At 45.3% G+C, this 10833-nt stretch overlaps 1 long non-coding RNA gene across 1 annotated transcript; it reads left to right on the plus strand.

Annotated features, from left to right (window-relative positions):
• The first annotated feature begins 1162 nt into the window (after positions 1 to 1162).
• On the plus strand, positions 1163 to 6028 carry LOC123332603. Its single transcript, XR_006549462.2, has 2 exons — positions 1163 to 1607; positions 5560 to 6028. It is a non-coding gene; the product is annotated as an uncharacterized LOC123332603 (long non-coding RNA).
• The last annotated feature ends 4805 nt before the right edge of the window (positions 6029 to 10833 follow it).

A 10833-nucleotide genomic window follows, 5' to 3' on the forward strand; every position in this document is an offset into this window, starting at 1 on the left:
TCTTCTGCCAAGCTTATGGTTAACCTCTTTATACAAAACTTCACTCCCTTTCTTGTCCTACACCTGTTGCTGCTAAGTCGCTTCAGTCGTGTCCGACTCTGTGAGACCCCAGAGAAGGCAGCCCACCAGGCTCCCCCATCCCTGGGATTCTCCAGGCAAAAACACTGGAGTGGATTGCCATTTCCTTCTCCAATGCATGAAAGTGAAAAGTGAAAGTGAAGTCGCTCAGTCGTGTCCGACTCTTAGCGACCCCATGGACTGCAGCCTACCAGGCTCCTCCGCTCATGGGATTTTCCAGGCAGGAGTACTGGAGTGGGGTGCCATACCCTTCCAGATTGAGGAGTATCAAAAAAAAGGGGGGGGGATTATAACCAAGCAGGACCCAGTGGGGCCTTCCTGGGAAGACCACGCCCCCACAACATGTCCTCTACCTGCCTCTCAGTTATCGAAAAACTTCAGCCTCCTAGACCTTCCCAGATAACAAATTTAATTAGAGAAGTGAGAAAATGCAAAAATCAAGGAAAACAGTCAAGTAAGACAAAATAACAGTAGCTTAGCAATTAAACAAAGTCAAGGACCTTTAGTCCCTCCTCAAGGGCTATAGATCATGTTCTGAGCCATGTCCTTGAGCTATTTCACAGATAACTGAAACCCCCACCAGATGGAAGATGTTAACTACATGCTGACCACAAGCACGTAACCCCAGACTAGTTGGAACCAGAAGGTTGATGATGTTAATCCCTGATTACCTCACCACCAACCAATCAGAAGAATGCCCACAAGTTGATCATGTACCATGCAACCTCTCCCTCACCCTGTCTTTAAAAATCTTTCCTTGAAAGCCATCGTGGAGTTTGGGGTTTTTGCACATTAGCCACCTGTACTCCTTGCTTGGTGCCCTGCAATAAACGATGCACTTTCCTTCACCACAACCTGGGGTCAGTAGATTGGCTTCAGATTCAAGTTGGGTTTGATCACACAATAAGCCAGTTGTTTAAGTGGAGGGGGGATACTCTTTGGAGGGTTCTGATTCCAAACCCAGGCTGAATCTCAGCCTCCACTTGGTCCTCCTGGCTGGGAGGTATAGGAATGAGTTGTTATGGGAGACTATTAAAGCAACGAGACAGGTTAAAACATGCCTACTGGACTCTGGTAAGACCACCCCTTTCTCAGTAGGAGATAATGCAATCAAAATTTCTTAGAGGCCCTGGGCTTTGAGGTAGGGAATCCCCAGCACCCAGGAGAGTCCCGTGGCTGCAAAGGTCAGCAGATGGTGGTGACTCAGCACTAGGAAGACCAATGCTTCTGTCCCGTTTGGCTGAAGAGCTCTGGCCAAAGGACTGTTGGCTCAGATCCCTAGTCACAGAGACCTTTCTCCACCAGATACAGATCAGCTTCATCCAGATTCCCTGAAGAAACTCAGAAACCCAAAGCATCTCTCTAGAATGGCTCTGAAGAACTACTACCAGGATAGCCAGTCCCCAGCCCCTGCCTCTTGCCTAAGGAGCACCTACTCTCTGCAAATGAGAGTGAAATCAGGTGGCTCAGAATGCTGCCTCCCACCTGGGGGAGCTCTGAGAACCAAATGAGGCAATCCATGGATGCAGGTGAGCTATAGAAAGTACAAGACTCTGTTCAACGCCTAGGGGGTTTTCGGTTGTTGTCTGTAAGGCGAGAGATGCTGTACTAAATTCTCCCCCTCCTGTTTTCACTTCCTCTTCTTTCACTTTACCCTGGGAAGGGGAAAATCCTGTACAGATTAACAGCTGATGTGTAAAAGTACCCAAACAACGTTCTTCAAGTGGCATTTTAAGAGCATCTTCTGGTCACAGCCACGTGACTGGGTTCTGACGTTTCAGACTCAAGACCTGAAGATTTGCTAGATCAGAATAAACTGTGGGGGTGGAAGGGCCCGTAGGTCCAATGTACCACTCTACTGCTCTTTCAGAGGGTCCCCAGCCTGAGTTTGGACGCCTCCAAATGAAGAGTGGATGTTGTCAGTGTATCCAGGCAGCCCCACTGACATTAGCTCTGCATTATGCTAGACAATGTGGACAGGCTCACCATCCACTGGTCCTGGGTGGAGTCTGGTGGGAAGTCATGGGTACAGAGAGCCCAAGAATGCCCTAACCCTGCCAGCCTTTTCTCCCTTACACAAGTCCCCAAGTAAGCCAGACCAACCAAGGACAGCTCAATGGGAGTTGCTGTCCCCAAGCCATGCCAGCACCAATAATGTCACCAAGATCTGGGGACAGTTCCTACATTTACTAGGGTTAATAATAACACATATCATAACCTATATGGGAAAGAATCTGAAAAAGAATAGATATAGGTATATGTATAACTGAATCACTTTACTGTACATCTGAAACTAGCACACCATTGTCAATCAACTCTAATATAAAGGAAAATTTTAAATCAGATCAGATCAGATCAGTCACTCAGTCGTGTCCGACTCTTTGGGACCCCATGAATCGCAGCACGCCAAGCCTCCCTGTCCATCACCAACTCCCGGAGTTCACTCAGACTCATGTCCATCGAGTCAGTGATGCCATCCAGCCATCTCATCCTCTGTCATCCCCTTCTCCTCCTGCCCCCAATCCCTCCCAGCATCAGAGTCTTTTCCAATGAGTCAACTCTTCGCATCAGGTGGCCAAAGTACTGGAGTTTCAGCTTTAGCATCATTCCTTCCAAAGAAATCCCAGGGCTGATCTCCTTCAGAATGGACTGGTTGGATCTCCTTGCAGTCCAAGGGACTCTCAAGAGTCTTCTCCAACACCACACTTCAAAAGCATCAATTCTTCGGTGCTCAGCCTTCTTTGCAGTCCAACTCTCACATCCATACATGACCACAGGAAAAACCATAGCCTCGACTAGACGAACCTTTGTTGGCAAAGTAATGTCTCTGCTTTTGAACATGCTATCTAGGTTGGTCATAACTTTCCTTCCAAGGAGTAAGCGTCTTTTAATTTCATGGCTGCAGTCACCATCTGCAGTGATTTTGGAACCCAGAAAAATAAAGTCTGACACTGTTTCCACTGTTTCCCCATCTATTTGCCATGAAGTGATAGGACCAGATGCCATGATCTTCATTTTCTGAATGTTGAGCTTTAAGCCAACTTTTTCACTCTCCACTTTCACTTTCATCAAGAGGCTTTTGAGTTCCTCTTCACTTTCTGCCATAAGGGTGGTGTCATCTGCATATCTGAGGTTATTGAGATTTCTCCCGGCAATCTTGATTCCAGCTTGTGTTTCTTCCAGTCCAGCATTTCTCATGATGTACTCTGCATATAAGTTAAATAAACAGGGTGACAATATACAGCCTTGACATACTCCTTTTCCTATTTGGAACCAGTCTGTTGTTCCATGTCCAGTTCTAACTGTTGCTTCCTGACCTGCATACAAATTTCTCAAGAGGCAGATCAGGTGTTCTGGTATTCCCATCTCTTTCAGAATTTTCCACAGTTTATTGTGATCCACACAGTCAAAGGCTTTGGCATAGTCAATAAAGCAGAAAGAGATGCTTTTCTGGAACTCTCTTGCTTTTTCCATGATCCAGCAGATGTTGGCAATTTGATCTCTGGTTCCTCTGCCTTTTCTAAAACCAGCTTGAACATCAGGAAGTTCACAGTTCACATATTACTGAAGCCTGGCTTGGACAATTTTGAGCATTACTTTACTAGTGTGTGAGATGAGTGCAATTGTGTGGTAGTTTGAGCATTCTTTGGGATTGGAATGAAAACTGACCTTTTCCAGTCCTGTGGCCACTGCTGAGTTTTCCAAATGTGCTGGCATATTGAGTGCAGCACTTCCACAGCATCATCTTTCAGGATTTGGAATAGCTCAACTGGAATTCCATCACCTCCACTAGCTTTGTTCATAGGGATGCTTTCTAAGGCCCACTTGACTTCACATTCCAAGATGTCTGGCTCTAGGTCAGTGATCACACCATCGTGATTATCTGGGTCGTGAAGATCTTTTTTGTACAGTTCTTCTGTGTATTCTTGCCATCTCTTCTTAATATCTTCTGCTTCTGTTAGGTCCATACCATTTCTGTCCTTTATCGAGCTCATCTTTGCATGAAATGTCCCTATGGTATCTCTGATTTTCTTGAAGAGATCCCTAGTCTTTCCCATTCTGTTGTTTTCCTCTATTTCTTTGCATTGATCGCTGAAGAAGGCTTTCTTATCTCTTCTTGCTATTCTTTGGAACTCTGCATTCAGATGTTTATATCTTTCCTTTTCTCCTTTGCTTTTCGCTTCTCTTCTTTTCACAGCTATTTGTAAGGCCTCCCCAGACAGCCATTTTGCTTTTTTGCATTTCTTTTCTATGGGAATGGTCTTGCTCCCTGTCTCCTGTACAATGTCACGAACCTCATTCCATAGTTCATCAGGCACTCTATCTATCAGATCTAGGCCCTTAAATCTATTTCTCACTTCCACTGTATAATCATAAGGGATTTGATTTAGGTCATACCTGACAGGTCTAGTGGTTTTCCCTACTTTCTTCAATTTCAGTCTCAATTTGGCAATAAGGAGTTCATGGTCTGAGCCACAGTCAGCTCCTGGTCTTGTTTTTGCTGACTGTATAGAGCTTCTCCATCTTTGGCTGCAAAGAATATAATCAATCTGATTTTGGTGTTGACCATCTGGTGATGTCCATGTATAGAGTCTTCTCTAGTGTTGTTGGAAGAGGGTGTTTGTTATGACCAGTGCATTTTCTTGGCAAAACTCTATTAGTCTTTGCCCTGCTTCATTCCGTATTCCAAGGCCAAATTTGCCTGTTACTCCAGGTGTTTCTTGACTTCCTACTTTTGCATTCCAGTCCCGTATAATGAAAAGGACATTTTTTTGGGGTGTTAGTTCTAAAAGGTCTTGTCGGTCTTCATAGAACCGTTCAACTTCAGCTTCTTCAGCGTTACTGGTTGGGGCATAGACTTGGATTACTGTGTTACTACTAATAATAACTGCATCTGTGCTGTACATTTACTATGGAGTCAGGCTCTAGGGTGAGCCTGGCTGGGAGTGAATGATGAAGGAGTTAGTAAGAAGAAAAGATACTGTCAGTGGGTTTGGGTGGTGAGGAAGCTGGGAGTGAGGAAGTATGGCTGGAGGGTAGCCTCAGCCTGCCTTTGGGAGATGCCAGACCTTCACACCTTGAGTACTCCCCCTGGTCTCGCCCCAGCCTCACAAATGCCTACCCTTCCATCAAGATGCAGCCCACGTGTGCCCACCTCTGAGAAGCTTTCCCCAGCACCTCTATTTCCAGGTGGTGTGAGATGCTTACCATCTCTGGTTTGCACAGTCGGTGTCTCCTCCCAAGGGTGTGGTCCCAATCTGAGTCACCATGGTATCCCTGGAGCCCCACTCAGGGAGGGTATTAAACAATACTGATTGACATTCATCTTTGTACCCCAGTGACTATTAGACAGTATATTACAGAAGAGATAGATGTTCCATGAATGAATGAATAAGTGAATGAATGAATACCAAGGGGTTATAGGGCAGCATATGACCTTGGGACAGGCACCCAACCTTACACCACTTTTGTTCTCCACAGGGTTTCACAGTGAAGCGACCACTTCATTGGAAGGACTAGCTCAGCTCAACATTTGAGAATCACTCATTTGGCAAATATTCACTGAGCTCCAACGATGTACCAGGCTGGGTTCTGGGTGAACAAGACACAAAACCCTTCGCCCTCAAGAAATGTACATTCAACAGGGAATGAGACCAACTGTCCTTTGTGTCATGTAAACACATCCGTTCCCCTCACACCTCCTCCTTGCGCACCCAGGCCCCTCGACTTTAGCATTTGAAGGCGCCAGTAATGCCCTGCCTCTGTCGTGCTTCAGACTGCAACTCATGAAGCGTAACGAGAGGAGTGACATGGTGCCATTTCAGTCTGCAGCGACAGATGCAGGGGAGGTGGCACTTTTGCTTCCTGGTCCCCAGCTCACTCTGCATCCACTGACTGTCTTCTGCCAAGGCCGGGAACCAGCCCTCTTCATTAAAATGAATTAAATAGAGTCAGCTTTTCATAATTGAATGATGCAGAAATGACCTGAGGACCACGTTTGCCCTGGGCACCTTGGCATCAGGCCTTAGGTGCTTCACTGACCTAGGCTTCCTCCTCGGGTGCATGACTTGCCTCCCTGGCTACCTGGTTCCTAGCAGAGAGTGCTGTTTTACAGGCATTTGGAGAAGGGTTGCCAGCCTCCAGGATTAGTGTCTGCTGGAATGTGGGTGTTGTTCCTCAGCAGCATTTCCTACTTTCCTGGGTGGCACGACTCTCTCGCTAGGCACTGGAGATGGTTGCTGAAAGACACCCAAAACTCACTTGCACCAAATGAGGGGGCGTGCGTCCGCCTTTGAGACCAGTCCTATGTGGTTTTCTTACAGAGCTAGGTGTGCAGTACCATCTCAACAAAGACTCACGTTAAAAGAAAAAAAAAACCATAAAATGCGCAAGAACTGTCTGTTTCAAGTCATCACGCGGTGAATTGTTGCAAACTGATCAATCCTTTTTTACAGCAGATTATCTTAACTGGGTTGGCATGATGTGGATTTGAAAAATGTTTGACGTGAATTACATCCTTCCCAGATTCACTTTTCCTGTGTCCTCGCTAAAGTGGAAGGGTTGCTCGCTCCTAAAAGTAGCAATCATTTACATAACCCTTTTCACGCCCACGGCACGAGGGAGGGGTGTCAATACAATCCGTCACCAGAAGAAAGCCTTACAATTTCTGCAATCACAGGGAATTCAGAGGATGGCAAATAAAAAGCAATATACACTCAGCATGGCACAATTAATAAGTACTATTCTCCTGATCCTTTTCCCATTTCTGCCAGTAAAACTGAGCTCAGCGGATCTGCTTTCTTCTTTGTGATGCCAACTGATAAAGTCACCAACCTACCCGCACCCCCCTCCCCAGTGCAGCAGCATCAAAAATACCAGTATCTAGGAAGGAACTGCAGACGATAGCTTTTCTGCCTCGAAGCTGGGGAGGGAGAGGTGCCACTCTATATCCAAAAAATACTTCAAAGAATCAGATTTAATAAGGTGTCAGGTTGAATATTTTCACAAGAATATAAATCTTGTTCTCCGGGGTGATGTGTGGACTCACATGATTTTTCATTACTCTTTCAGGCTGGACTCGATTTGAATAAATCTGTCCCTGGACACATTCGGTCAACAAAAGGGTCTGGTGAGATCCCTAAAGCTTTAGAAATGGTTGCCTGAAAGACAACCCTAAATTTAGCCCTGAAAGACATCTGCGAGTCTGACTGGTTTCCTCACCTGAGGATGAGTTGTCTTAGACATCGCATTGGAGCTGACATCTCTGCATCCCTCAACTGTCCTATGGGCTTTCTCTATCAAATCACAAGAAGATCGTTCAATTTTCCCCTTCTCCCACCTGCACGAAAGAGCAAATGAAACCTAAATGTGTTTCCCCTACTGAAGCACCGTTTGGATCATTTAAAACCCACAAGGATGGCATCGTCTCCCCACCTCCTCTCTCCCTAGAAGCCCTCCTGGTCCAACTTGAACTTCCCTTCTAGATCCTTCAGAGTCTTCAGTATGAAACAAGAAAAGTACCTCTCTATCACTAAGTCCCTGACTCTTGGCTTTGTTTTACCAAAGACTTCTCATCAGGAACAGACAGTGAGGCAGAAAAAGAGGGGAGTGAGGGATAGGGAAAGTAATCACCAATCACTAAGAATCACTCACCAAAAAAGCAGCATCTCAATTAAAACAATTAAGTGCTCATCAAGCTCAGTCTCGTGGTGTAAAGTCAAATATTGGATTTCAGTTGCCCTGTAAGGCCTAACTGAGATTCTAATGAGTCAGACATAAACTGTACAGCTGGCTCATTCTTAGGACCCTTTGGGGCTTCTCAGAAGCAGTAGTGCCCTCTCACCCACAGTGTATCCCTACCAAAAAAAAAAAAAAGATACATTCTTACAAGTATAATCTACCTGATTCTGAGAATTCTTTGGGCTCTGTTTGCTCAAGTGTATGTAACCAATTACTATGCCCTTGAATCTCATACCATTTCCTCCCATAAGGCTACATCTCTGTCCCAAACTTGGTCAATCAAAATGTCACTATCCATTGGCTGACTCTGATAGACCACCACGCAACCATTAGAAGTGATGTTGTGGAAGAATATTTAATGATGAGGAGGAAAGTTCATCAGATACTTGTCAAGTGAAAATTGTAGGTTTGAAAACAACAGGTGCCGTAAGGTATAAGCCCACTTTAGAAGGTTTTAAATATATATTGCATATAATATATATATATAGCACAGATATGGTCATCTCTTAGTGGTTTTATTTTCCTTCTTGGGCTTTTCAGCAGTTTACGTTTTATGAATATTTTTATCATTGGAAAAATGTAAATAGAAAATAGAGGAGGGTGTGTCAACCCACTCCAGCACTCTTGCCTGGAGAACCCCAGGGAGAGAGGAGCCTGGAGGGCTACAGCCCATAAGCAAAGAGTCGGACACAACTGAAGCAACTTAGCATGGATGCACGCAAATAGAAAACATCCTACTTGTTATAAGCTGTGTGCCCCCTGCCACCCCAGTTAATGTGGTTAAGTCCTAACCTCCAATACCTCAGAATGTATTTGGAGTTAGGGCCTTTAAAAGATAATTAAAGTCAAGTTAGGTCATTTAGGTAGGCTCTAATCCAATATGACTAGTATCTTTATAAGGAGATGGTGTTAGGATATAGACCGTGGAATGAGCATGTGAATACACAGTGAGAAGGCATCCATCTGCAAGCCAAGGAGGGAGGTCTCAGAAGAAACCAGTCCTGCCAAATCCTTGATCTAGGACTTCTAGCTTTTAGAACTGTGAGAAAATAAATATCCATTGTGTATGCGACCCAGTTTGTTTTGGCAACCAGAGCAAACGATACACCCCTCATCCACCAAAGACTGGCCCCAAGGCCAAGCCTGCCATGAAACCACCTCTCACCCCCAAACTTCCCCTCCCTCTGTCTTTCTGTTGCTACTATTTCTGTGTCACCTGGCCTTGTTTAGAATACATTTGCTCACACACCCCCCTGCTGCACTGTAAGCTTCCTGAGGGTGAAGTCCACATGTTAATCACCTTTTTCTATCCCACCGCTGCTGGTTCAGAAGGCCTGGGAGTTCTCAATGAATGGCCATTGAAATAACCAAGGAACAGGAATGGCATTGGGGGGTCAGACCACCTAGATGTTTTCTGGCGATGGTGTTGTGTGTGTGTGTGTGTGTGTGTGTGTTGGGGGTGGGTGTGGTTTTTCCAGGAGGGTGCTACATCTTACCAGCTGTGTGATCTTGGGGGCGGTCACACTTCACACCCAAACCTGAAGAGTTAACAAAGCATTTTCATATGTAGCCTCTCGTTTGGTTGTCATAACAATCCACCACGAGCGCCCATTGTTTCCTCCAGGTCACAGGTAAGGTAACCATGCTCAACGAAGGCAGAGAAACAAAACATTTCATTGTGAACGTTTACAATAATAGCTAAAATGTGCTGAGTGCCTGGTGCGGCACTGAATGCTTTTCGTGCCTTGTCCCAGTTAATCCTTACAAGGAGTCTGAGAGGAAGGAATTGTTACTAGAGCCATCTTACAGGTAAATGGAGGCTCAGAGGAGTCACCTGAGATAACAGGGCTAAAAATGATGGAGCAGAGCTTAAACACAGGCTTGAGAACCATAACCCACACTTAAAACCAATGCCGCCTCCTCCTCACATAAATCCTTATATTTTGTTATTGTTCAGTCGTCCAGTGGTGTCCGACTCTTTTGAGACACCATGGGTTGGAATTTTCCAGGCAAGAATACTGGGGTGAGTTGCCATTTCCTTTCTCCAAGGGATCTTCCCGACTCAGGGATCCAATCCTTATCTCCTGCCCTCATCTCCTGCGTTGCAGGCAGATTCTTCACCAGTGAAAGCCACCAGATAAAGAGGGTCCTAAATGAGAGGCGCAGACAGGAATTGCTCCAAAATTCAGAGACGGAGTTGGTCTAGACAGTCTTCTTAAATAAGGCGAGGTTCGAGCCAAGTCTTTGCAGACATAGCTGAGTGGAGAGGATGGGGTGGGGCCCGCCTGCCTCGCTTCATGCTGTTTACCACTGAGTCTCAAAAGTCAAATTTAACCACCCAGTTTAACTCCTCATATCCCTCTGGAACCACCAGGCCCTACCAGCACCAGGCTGCTAGGTGCAGGGACGCACAGAGGATGAAGTGGAAGATCCCTGCCCATGAGAAGACCAGTCTCCTGCGTAGAACAATAGGGCCCAAGAAGATGTGAATCAGTTATGATGCCGTGACTTCAAGGGTCTATCCAGGACCTTTGGGGAAAGCCCTGGTCTGAATTCTGCCACTGATTTTCTATGAGACTTTAGGCAAATCGCAACCCGTCTCATGGCCTCAACTTCTGCACCTGGAAACAGAATCACTGAATACATATTAGAGAATGATTTCTATAGGCTACCCTCTATCATTTACATCCTATTTCTTCTCCCTCTCTCTCTCTCTCTTCCTCTCCTTTTTTGTTAAAAATAGGAATTTAATGTTAAAGATAGAGGTCAAAGCAAAACAAAAAAAAAAGTTTAAAAGTCAACAACATACAGATAAAAGTCACAGGAGCCAATAGACACTCAAGAAAGATGCTTGTTAAACACAAGATTGATTAATCCATTCTGCTAGGCCCACCTCATGGTTCCACACAATCAAAACCACTAACTTGGGCAATAAAATGTAAGCAAGGCAGCTATTTCTTGAAGATGGAGATATAAATAGCACCAATTGCCATTTACATCCTGCTGGGATGAAAG

This window comes from Bubalus bubalis, chromosome 3 (genome assembly GCF_019923935.1).
Source record: "Bubalus bubalis isolate 160015118507 breed Murrah chromosome 3, NDDB_SH_1, whole genome shotgun sequence".
NCBI lineage: Eukaryota > Metazoa > Chordata > Mammalia > Artiodactyla > Bovidae > Bubalus > Bubalus bubalis.